Below are 11,677 nucleotides of genomic sequence, written 5' to 3'. Positions count from 1 at the left end.
GCAGATGGGAAATTCCAGAAACATACTCTAAGTCCCCACAATGCTAATCCTCCAAGTGGACAAGATGTCCCCAAGCCAAAAAGCCCTGTTTTTCTTTCTGTTGCTTTCCCAGTAGAAGATGTAGCTAAAAAAAGTTCAGGATCTGGTGACAAATGTGCTCCCTTTGGAAGTTACGGTATTGCTGGGGAGATAACTGTGGCTACTGCTCACAAAGTTCGCAAAGCAGACAGTGAAAACTGGTAGGTACACTTTCCTACCGTAACATCTAGGTAGGAAAAAAAAACATGTTTTGACCTGGAGATTTAGATAGCTAAAAACAATTTAAGATAATATGTAATAAATTGGGGTATACTCTTAATTTCCTGGGGTTACTGTCTAACTAACTTCCTAACCACCAGTTACTAATAAATGCACAGCAGATGCACAGTACCACAATGACTTGCACCAAGGATTTGATGCCCATTAAACTAATGAACTCAGTCGCCTTTGAATACCTAGTCCATTGTCTAACACAATAGTAGATGTGAAAAGGGGATGGATTTTTAAAACAGGACGATTTAGTTGGCATGTTTAGGGAGGAGCTGGAAAAAACTGAAGAGCAAGGTAAGAGGGGAATCTTGATTATGTAACAGAGCACTTAATCCATGTGGTAAGAGACAGTAGATGGACAGGTGAGAAGCAGAGTAAAGAGCTAAGTAACAGCTGAGATTAACTGTGGATGAGACTGCTTGATCACTCACAAGTCATTTTTAAGTTTTTCATTTATACTTAATGCCAAGTCCTATGCTAGCTCTCCTCCCCTATGTGTGGACAGTAGAGTAAGCAAAACATGGAACCTACATCTTAATGGGGGAGACAGACAGAAAAGTAAAAAGAAATATATATATATATATATATATATATATATATATATATATATCCTCATTTAAACTTCACTATAATCCTATGAGTTAGTTACTACCACCATTAACCCCATTTTACAGGCAAAAAGGAAAAAAACTTCTTCGACAGAGACATGAAGTAACTTGCCTAAACTACACAACTAGTAATGGCAGGCAGATCAAGACTGACACTCAGATGGCCAAACATACTGACACCAAACTTTTGTTTTTACTCTTCATCACAATTAGAATAACTTGGCAACAAACACTATGATTCAGGTAATTGTCATTTATATATATTTATTTTATTTTATTTATTTTTTTGAGATGGAGTCTCACTCTGTTGCCCAGGCTGGAGTGCAGTGGCACAATCTCAGTTCACTGCAATCTCCACTTCCTGTGTTCTAGTGGCTCTCCTGCCTCAGCCTCCCAAGTAGCTGAGTGGGACTACAGATGCCTGCCACCACACAACTTTTTTTTTGTATTTTTAGTAGAGACAGGGTTTCATCATGTTGGCCAGGCTGGTCTTGAACTCTTGACCTCAGGTGATCCACCTGCCTTGGCCTTTCAAAGTGCTGGGATTACAGGCATGAGCCACCACACCCAATCCATTAATATGAATTTAATGTTCTCATTTTAGAGTCAAACACAACCTTGACACACGCATAATTTGTTCACGCTGAAAATCTTAATGAGATCAGAGACCCGAACATAAGAGCTAAAACTATAAAACCGCTAGAAGAAAACAAAGGGGAAAATATTTATGACATTGGAATTGGCAATGATTTCTTGTTTTGTTTTGTTTTTTCTTTTCTGGCAATGATTTCTTGAATGTGACACCAAAAGCACAGAAAACAACAAAAAAAACATAGATAAGTTGGACTTCATGAAAATTAAAACACTTTGTGTATCCCAGGATGCTATCAACAGAATGAAAAAACAACCCACAGAATGGGAGAAAATATTTGCAAATCATATATCTAATAAGACATTGATATCCAGAATGTGTAAAGAAGTTCTACAATTCAACAATAACAATGATAACCCCATTAAAAAATGTGCAAACTGAAACTCTATACCCATCAAACAACTCCCCATTCTCCCAGCCCCCAGCAACCACCATTCTAGTTTCTATCTCCATGGAGGTGACTATTCTAAGTATCTCATGTAACTGGAATCATACAGTACTTGCCCTTTGTGACAGGCTTACTTCATTTAGCATAATGTCCTAAAGCTTCATCCAGGTTGCAGCATGTGTCAGAACTTCCTTCCTTATTAAGGCTGAATAATATTCCATTATATGTATATACCACATTTTGTTTATCCATTCATCTGTTGGTTAACACTTAGGTTGCTTCTACCTTTTGGCTATTGCAAATGCTGCTGCTATAAACATAGGTGTACAAATATCTCTTCAAGTCCCTGTTTTAAATTCTTTTAAGCATATATCCAGAAGTAGAATTGCTGGATCGTATGATAATTCAACTTTTAATTTTCTGAGGAACTACCATATTTTCCACAGCATCCACACTGGTTTTTTTGCTGTTGTTGTAGTTGTTGTTTTGTTTTTTTGAGACAGAGTTTCCTTCTTTTTGCCCAGGCTAGAGTGCAATGGAATGATCTCGGCTCACTGCAACCCCTGCCTCCTGGGTTCAAGTGATTCTCCTGCCTCAGCCTCCCGAGTAGCTGGGATTACAGGTGTGCACCACCACACCCAGCTATTTTTGTATTTTTAGTAGAGACAGGGTTTCTCCATGTTGGTCAGACTGGTCTCGAACTCCTGACTTCAGATGATCCACCCGCCTCAGCCACCCAAAGTGCTGGGATTACAGGAGTAAACCACCACACCCAGCTGCCACACTGTTTTATATTCCCTCCAACAGTGCACAAGTACTCCAATTTCTCCACATTCTTGTCAACATCTATTATTTTCTGGGATTTTTTTGGTTTCTTTGACAGCCATCCTAATGGGCATGGGGTAGTTTCTCATCACGGTTTTGATTTGTATTTCCCTATGATTAGAGATGTTGAGCATTTTTTCTTGGGCTTATTGGTTATTTGTACATCATCTTTGGAGAAATGTATATTCAAGTCTTTTGCCCATTTTAAAATCAGGGTTTTCTTTATTGTTGAGTTGTAGGACTTCTTTACATATTCTAAACATTAACCCAACAATGCTGGAACTTTTTTTTCACGGCTTAAAACATCAGAAGTTTATTACTTTCAATGATTCCATGGGTTGATTGAGTAGTTCTTCTGCTTCAGTGATGTCATCTGGGATGCTGGGATGGCCCAGTCCAAAACAGCTTCACTCATGGCTGGCAACTGGTACGAGATGTTAGGCAGAAACTTCAGTTCTACTCTCCATGTGGCTGCTTGTGCTTCCTCACAGCATGGAGATTGGATTCCAAGACAGCATGTCCCAACCAGCAAAGTTAGACACTGCAGATCTCCTGAGGCCCAGCCTTTGAAGTCACACAACATTTCTGCCACATTCCAATGGTCAAAGTAAGTCAAAGGACCAATACAGATTCAAGGGGAACAGAAATAGACTTCACCTCTTGGTGGGATGGGTGGCAGAAAAAAATTGTGGCTATCTTTAATTCTCTGTAGTCATGAAGGGGACCATCACCAAAGCTGGCAAAAGGTACCACCACTGCTGCAGAGGCCCAATATCATTTGGTCCAAAGCATAGACTGCCTTATGTTGATGCATTGAGATTGTCATCTCCTATTGCTGCTAATACCAACAGTGCTATTTACCATTACTGAAGAATTAAAGTCAAGTCACAGGCACCATCCTTCATCCTATCAATACTGCTGAAATCAGTGGTACCCAATAGCTTGCATCCTCATTGCCCAACACTATTTTAATAAAACTCCTTGAGGGCCAGGTGTAGTGGCTCACACCTGTAATCCCAGAACTTTGGAAGTCCAAGGCAGGAGGATCACTTGAGGTCGGGAGTTCGAGACCAACCTGGCCAACATGGTGAAACCCTGTCTCTACTAAAAATACTAAAATTAGCCAGGGGTGGTGGCATGTGCCTGTAGTCCCAGCTATTCAGGAGGCTGAGGCAGGAGAGTCGCTTGAACCCAAGAGGCAGAGGCTGCAGTGAGCTGATTGTGCCACTGCACTCCAGCCTGGGCGACAGAGCAAGACTCCATCTCAAGAAACAAAACAAACAAACAAACAAAAAAACTCCTTTTGGGATTTTATTCACAGCCCCCAATGGCAGCCACCTATCACTCAGGCCTCAGGTTTGTCCAAGGGCTGTAGGGCCAGGGTCAGAGAATGTTAAATAACAGTATTAAGCCTGAGGGACTAACACAGTAATCAGCCTTCTCGTCTGCCCTTAGGCATTGGAATTGAGCCAAACCGACCACCTCATGTTTAAGTTTTATTTTAGGTTCAGGGGTACATATGCAGGTTTGTTATATAGGTACACTGTGTGTCATGGAGGTTTGGTGTACAGATTTCATTACCCAGGTAATAATCACAGTACCAGATAGTAAGTAAGTCAAAAAACTACTGGATAGGTAGTTTTTTTTGTTTTGTCTTGTTTTGTTTTCATTTATTTATTTATTTATTTTTTTGAGACAGAATCTCTGTCACCCAGGCTGGAGTGCAGTGGTGCAATTTCGGCTCATTGCATCTTCCATCTCCCAGGTTCAAGCGATTCTCATGCCTCAGCCTCCTGAGTAGCTGGGATTACAGGTGCATGCCACCAAGCCCGGCTAATTTTTGTATTTTTAGTAGACACAGGCTTTCACCATGTTGGTCAGGCTGGTCTTGATCTCCTAATCTTGTGATCCCTCCAAAAGTACTGGGATTACAGGTATGAGCCACTATGCCTGGCCAATCCAGACTATACTTTTTAAAACTTTGTTATCACAATGAAACACTAATTTTAAAAAATTAGTGGACAGAACTCATGAATATATGTGTGTGGACCTCAGCTTGAGAACATTTCACTAATTAAGAGTGTGGGCTGTGTGCGGTGGCTCATGCCTGTAATCCCAGCACTTTAGAAGTCCCCATTTTTAGACAGTGCTATAATGCCTCACAGAGAGCCTAGATTTGTGCTTCAAATCACTTGGGAAATACTGCAGAGAACTAAACAAACAGAAAAGATCAACAATGATGTATCTAAGTGTTGCCAACTTATTTGACTTTCTCACTGCATAATTTGATTCAATGGATACTCACTGTACCTCCATGACATGTCCTGTGCTAGAATTAAAATGAAGGGACCTGGTTCCTGTCTCCAGTGACTTCACAGTTCCCAGAGACTGTTTCCTAGGAAACCTGACATTCTGGAGCAAGACACAGGCTCCTCCCTGCTGGGCAGCAGCTTAAATAGTGAATAGTTCACTAGTCAGTGTGATTCTATTCAAAATCTGTTCCTGACTAACCCTAGGAGGCCAGCCATTCTCTCTCTGCCTTGGAGTTTTAGTGATTCAGAACACATCCTCTTCGTCTGGGGAGGCAGCCAAACTTTGAATCAAAACCTTCCCAGGCTTCTTAGTCTGCCACCAATTTAAGGAAATCCCAAACATGAAAAGTTCCAGCTTACAAAACAGATATATTAGGCATCAAGAGGATTCACTCTGTCTCACAGATTCCCCCAAAGATTGCTTTTAGCAATGAGTGTCCCTTGGGCATTTAAATTCTGATTCTTTTTACACCTGAAATTCTGTTCCTATGAAACAGGAAAAGACCTGTTATACAGCAGGTAAACTTGTGGTGCCTTTGTACTTTCCATCTGCAATAGTCTTGTGAGCCTTGGCAATTTGCCCTAGCTCCTGTATCAAGCCCTAGAAGCAGCCCTTACAGAGCAAATGCTGGCAGGGTAGGATTCGAGAGCCCACACCAGGCAGGTCCTGATGGCACAATGAGCAGATCATTGCCATGACCTCTACCTATCCACTCTTAGTGCAGTGTTTCTGGCCGGCTAGTGGCAGCCCCATAAAGCTCATGCCCATATCCACACCCATGCCTATGCCCAGGACGGGGGCTTTTCCACTAACACCCTCAGGTGAGAAGCAGCGTGTAGAGCAAGCCAGCTCCACTCTCTGTAAGTGAAGCACAAAGCAGAGTGATCTATTTCTTTTCCTTTTTTTTGAGAGGAAGTCTCGCTCTGTCGCCCAGGCTGCAGTGCAATGGTGTGGTCTCAGCTCACTGCAGCCTCCGCCTCCTAGGTTCAAGCAATTCTCCTGCCTCAGCTTCCTGAGCAGCTGGAATTACAGGCGCCTGCCACCACGGCTGGCTAATTTTTTTTTCTTTGAGATGGAGTCTCTCTCTGTTACCCAGGCTGGAGTGCAGTGGCGTGATCTTGGCTCACTGCAACCTCTGCCTCCTGGGTTCAAGTGATTCTCCTGCCTCAGCCTCCCGAGTAGCTGGGACTACAGGCATGTGCCACCACACCCAGCTAAGTTTTTGTATTTTTTGTAGAGACAGATTTTCACCATGTTGCCCACGCTGGTCTCAAACTCCTGGGTTCAAGTGATCCACCTGCCTTGGCCTCCCAAAGTGCTGGGATTACAGGTGTGAGCTACTTACACCCAGCCCACACTCTTAATGAGTGAAATGTTCTCATGCTGAGGTCCACACACATTTTTTCATGAGTCCTGTCCACCAATTTTTTAAAATTAGAAATGAGGACAGTCTCTATTAGAAGGTTCAAGTATGCCTGAGTTTATTTCATTGGGCCAGTAGTTCTCAAACTTTTTGGTCTTGGAACCCTTTTACATATTTTTACTTATTGAAGACCCCAAAGAGAGTTTATTTATGTGAGTTATATCTATTGTTATTTACCGCATTAGAAGTTAAAGCTGAGAAAAGTTAAAAATATTAATTTTTATAAAATTGTAAACCTGTTGGCCGGGCGTGGTGGCTGTAATCCCAGCCCTTTGGGAGGCCAAGGAGGGCGGATCACCTGAGGTCAGGAGTTCAAGACCAGCCTGACCAACATGGAGAAATCCCGTCTCTACTAAAAATACAAAATCAGTCAAGTGTGGTGGGGCATGCCTGTAATCCCAGATACTTGGGAGGGTGAGGCTTGAACCCAGGAGTCGGAGGTTGCGGTGAGCCAAGACTGCACCATTGCACTCCAGCCTGGGCAATGAGAGCAAAACTCTGTCTCAAATAATAATAATAAACCTGTTATATGTTAATATGAATAACATACTTTTTAGGAAAAAAACAAATATTTTCTTTTTTTTTTTTTTTTTGAGACAGGGTCTTGCTCTGTTGCCCAGGTTGGAGTGCAGTTGTGTGATCATAGCTCAGTGTAGCCTCAAACTTCTGAGCTCAAGCAAACTTCTTGCTTCAGCCTCCTAGGCAGCTAGCACTAAAGGCATGTGCCACCACACGCAGCTATTTTATTTTTGTAGAGATGAGGTCTTGCTATGCAGCCCAAGCTGGGCTACATTTGTGTACATTTTGTAGAGATGAGGTCTTGCTATGTAGCCCAACCTGGCCTCAAGCGATCCTCCACCCTGGCCTCCTGAAGTGCTGGGATAGGCATGGCCACTGCGCCCAGCCTAAAAAAAAATTAACTACTTTCAGAAAAATTAATTACTCAGAGACGAGGTCATAAAAAAAATTAATTCAATGAAAAGAATCACATTGTTTTTCATATGTGCCAATCTCTTTAACGTCTGGCTTAATAGAAGATGGCTGGATTCCCATACCTCTTTCTGCACTCAATCTGTTATATGTTGTTTTGTTTATAGTATATAAAGAAAATCCAGCCTCACATAGGCATACAGTTGGAAAAGACAGGAGTACTTTAATAGCCTTATCAGGTAATTGGGGATATTCTTTGATATCACACCAAAATTCAACCAGCGGTAGTAGTTTCTTAAATGTTATTTATAAAGTAGACTCTGAACCAAACTTTTCTTATTCTGTTATATTAAAATCTGATGATGCACTTTGAACCACTCTTTTCCCCAGGCATCATTTTGTAACACCAAGCATTGGTTGGTCATTCAGAAAACACCAGTTCCGATGACTTATGCAGATGTTCCAAATATTGACACATTTCATTACACAATAACAACAAGAAAAAACACATAAACACATTCTTTAGAATCACCTGTAATCTCCTCAGAAATTTCTTTAAGCATTGAGAAGCTGCCAAACTAATGGAGGCAGCAAACACTGTACCAGAATTCTAACTTTTGCTTGAATGCTTGAATTTTATCATTGGCAACAAATATTGGTCACTTCATTTTTGAGAAAACATCTAACAAATTTCCAAGCCTAAATAACCACAGTTTGTCTGCCAGTTGTTCTTTCATGTAATGCTGTTGTTTCATTTCATTTTATTATTTTTATTTTTTTTTTGAGACAGAGTCTTGCTCTGTCGCCAGGCTGTAGTGCAGTGGCGCGATCTTGGCTCACTGACTCCCTGGTTCAAGTGATTCTCTTGCCTCAGCCTCTCAGGTAGCTGGGATTATAGGCACACACCACTAATTGTTGTATTTTTAGTAGAGACAGGTTTTCACCATGTTGGCCAGGATGGTCTCAATCTCCTAATCTCATGATCTGCCCACCTCAGCCTCCCAAAGTGCTGGAATTATAGGGGTGAGCCACCATGCCTAGCCATGATGTTTTATTTTTTAAAAGGCTAGTTTAACTTGCAACTCAATAGCACAAGTACAGTTTCTTACTTTAATATGTAGCAGGAGTACTTTTTTCTCACACAGAATATCAAAAAGGAATACAAAAAAGTACTTAAGAATTTAAGGATTGAGATTTAATAAAAATTTTTACCACTTCAACATGGAAATTCTTAAGGTAAACTACCTTCTTTTTTTTTTTTTTTTTTTTTTTTTTTTTTTTTTTTTTTTTTTTTTTTTTTTTTTTTTTTTTTTTTTTTTTTTTTTTTTTTACTGGCAGATGCCTAGTGGCAAATAATATAAAGTTTTATTCCGGTTTGGTGCCCAAAGCATCAGCAGTTTTACATAACACTGCTTTGGCACCATCAGCGCAAATGTCAACCCAGTGAAAAGATCAAATAACATGTTAGTTTTATTATCAAAATTGCTTTGACCTTGTGGATCCCTTGAAAGGGTCTCAGGGATCCCCCCAAGCACCTCATAGGGTATACAGCACACACTTTGAGAACTATTGCATTAGACCTTGCATCACAATCCTGGGAAGGCAGGAAGGTGGCATGGCTTTCCACCACCAGTAAGTACTACACAGGGTAAGAATTTAAAGAAATAGGCATCTCATTTATGTCTTAGAAGAGCAATTAAAGTAACTCCATGAAAGGAAAAGGTTGATTTAAAGGCATATCCACGAAATGAGTTTCTGATCTGAGAAGGGGAAGAGTCAAATGACCCAATTTCTGCCCCCTTCCTATGGCTGCTTTGGTCATAACTTAATTCTTCGCTCTCCTTCTTCTCCCCTGACCTAGAATAGTGGAGGGGACAGAGTTTGGAAGACTGTACTTAAGCCAAGATAGTAAATTCAATGCCTACAGGGGCTTGGAAGTCTATATGAATAAAGTGCTTTACTTAAAAGAATGTGGGTCCAGTGTTTCCAAATCTTAGTTTTCCAAAATCCTGGAAATTCTTATTTTTATTTAAATTTTAAAATGCTGGCAACAAGTTAAATTTTAAAACACTACCTTGCCACAAACCACCTCCTTTTAACATCTTACCACATCTGTATTTAAGAAAAGGAAAATACTTACTGGAGTACTTTAAGCCTGCCAAGGAATGATGGAACAAGCCGTTCCACATCACATTGGTAGTAAGAATTTCAAAGATTGTTTGCATGAGGAGTACAGAACAAATTTTCATAAAAATAACACTCATTTTAGGGAGAAAATGTGAGAGAGAAATGAGAGCACCTACTTTTCGCTGGGCTGTGTTATATGTGATATATTATTTGTCTGACTGTTTAATGTATGTCTTAGACATAGTCTTAGGGAAGGACTTTTATTTGTTCACAATTGTACCTGCCCTTCACCTGCCTGGCACCTAGTGCAAGAACACAGTACACACTCAACATTTATAAAATGAATGAATGAATTTCATTATTTTTTTCATTACGCAGAGAAGAAAACAGATTCAGAGAGAATATGCTATTTGTTCTATATAATCCAGTTAGTAAAGACAGAACTAGAAGGCTGGGCATGGTGGTCACGCCTGTAATCCCAGTGCTTTGGGAGGTCAAGGTAGGAGGGCTGCTTGAGGCTAGCAGTTTGAGACCAGTCTGGGCAACATGCAAGACCCTATCTTTAAAAAAAAAAAACAAAAAAAAACAGAACTAGGAAATGAACCCAAGTTTCTGTGTTCTTATTAATTTTATCCTCTGAAATTAAATTAAAACCCAAATATGTAAGTCCTTTTTTCTGCTATTGTATAAACTGCTCTCAAAGACTCTAGAATTTCTCTTTTCACATTTTGTTACTCAGAGTTTAATGGCAGCAAGATTTTCCACCACAGTTTCCAACAAAGCTTTAGGAATATAATTGCCATATAGAACAAAGTATCCAACACGGGAAATAAAGACTCCTAAAAATTCCTAATCTTCCAATTAGATTATTTTTACTTTGTGCTGAAGAAAAACCTGCCTTAATCCTAAAAAGCCCCAAGACTAGGGAGGCTGAAATGAAACTGGAAACTGTACATATTGCTGGTATATAAACTGGCACAATCCTTTTGGAAAAAATACATAACAACATAAAATGAATTACAAAACTGTTCACATCCTATAATCCAGCAGTCTCACTCCTGGGAATTTATCCTAGACAAGTTATTCAAAAGGAAAAGAAAAATTATACACAAATATTCATTGCCTCATTGTCTCTAAGAGCAAAGAATAGAATTTTTTTCAAAAACAAAACACACAAGAAAGTGGCTTAATAAATGATAGTACATGCTGAAAATAAGTTACTCTTCAGCTGTTAAAAATAATCATGAAGACTAGGTAGTGATATGGAAAACTGCCACGGTATTAAATAAAAAGCAGAATACAAAGGGATTTGTATGCTATGATCATCAACTTTGCAGACAGCTATGTCTCCATGTATACAAGGGTTGAAAGGTGAAAAGAAAACAGCATCGTGGTTTTCTTTTGACTTCAGGTGTTTATACTTATATTTTTTTCAAAATTTTCTTTCATGCTGTACTGTCTTTCTTTTCTTTTTTTCTTTTTTGAGATGGAGTCTCCCTCCTGTTGCACAGGCTGGAGTGCAATAGCACAGCCTTGGCTCACTGCAACCTCTGCCTCCGAGATTCAAGTGATTCTCCTGCCTCAGCCTCTCAAGTAGCTGGGATGACAGGTGCCTGCCCCCACACCTGGCTAATTTTCTATTTTTAGTAGAGAGAGAGCTTCTCCATGTTGGTCAGGCTGGTCTCGAACTCCCAACCTCAGGTGATCTATCTGCCTCAGCCTCCCAAAGTGCTGGGATTACAGGCATGAGCCACTGTGCCTGGCCAGCAGACTATTTTCTATTATGCATAATTTTTCAATTCTTTCTGAAATAAATTGGGATTTCTGAGTTTTTCTCTAATTCTCACTTGGAAAAAAAAAAGACAGAAACACTGCTTCTTCGCCTCTTGATTAACAGTGCTTTACTTAAAAAAGAAAAGGAACATATTTCCAAATGTCCACATCTAAAGATGGAGAGTAAGAAAACAGAGTTAGGGCCAGGCGCGGTGGCTCACGTCTGTAATCCCAGCACTTTGGGAGGCCGAGGCGGGTGGATCACAAGGTCAAGAGATCAAGACCATCCTGGTCAACATGGTGAAACCCCATCTCTACTAAAAATACAA

The 11,677-nt window shown here is 40.2% G+C and overlaps 1 pseudogene; it reads left to right on the top strand.

Moving 5' to 3' along the window:
* Positions 1-864, top strand: part of LOC108283788 — a 2,760-nt pseudogene extending 1,896 nt beyond the window's left edge.
* Positions 865-11,677: the final 10,813 nt, after the last annotated feature.

Source organism: Cebus imitator, unplaced genomic scaffold (genome assembly GCF_001604975.1).
Source record: "Cebus imitator isolate Cc_AM_T3 unplaced genomic scaffold, Cebus_imitator-1.0 Scaffold265, whole genome shotgun sequence".
Taxonomy (NCBI): domain Eukaryota; kingdom Metazoa; phylum Chordata; class Mammalia; order Primates; family Cebidae; genus Cebus; species Cebus imitator.
The sequence above is the reverse complement of the archived record's forward strand: the minus strand, read 5'-3'. Positions and strand labels throughout refer to the sequence as shown.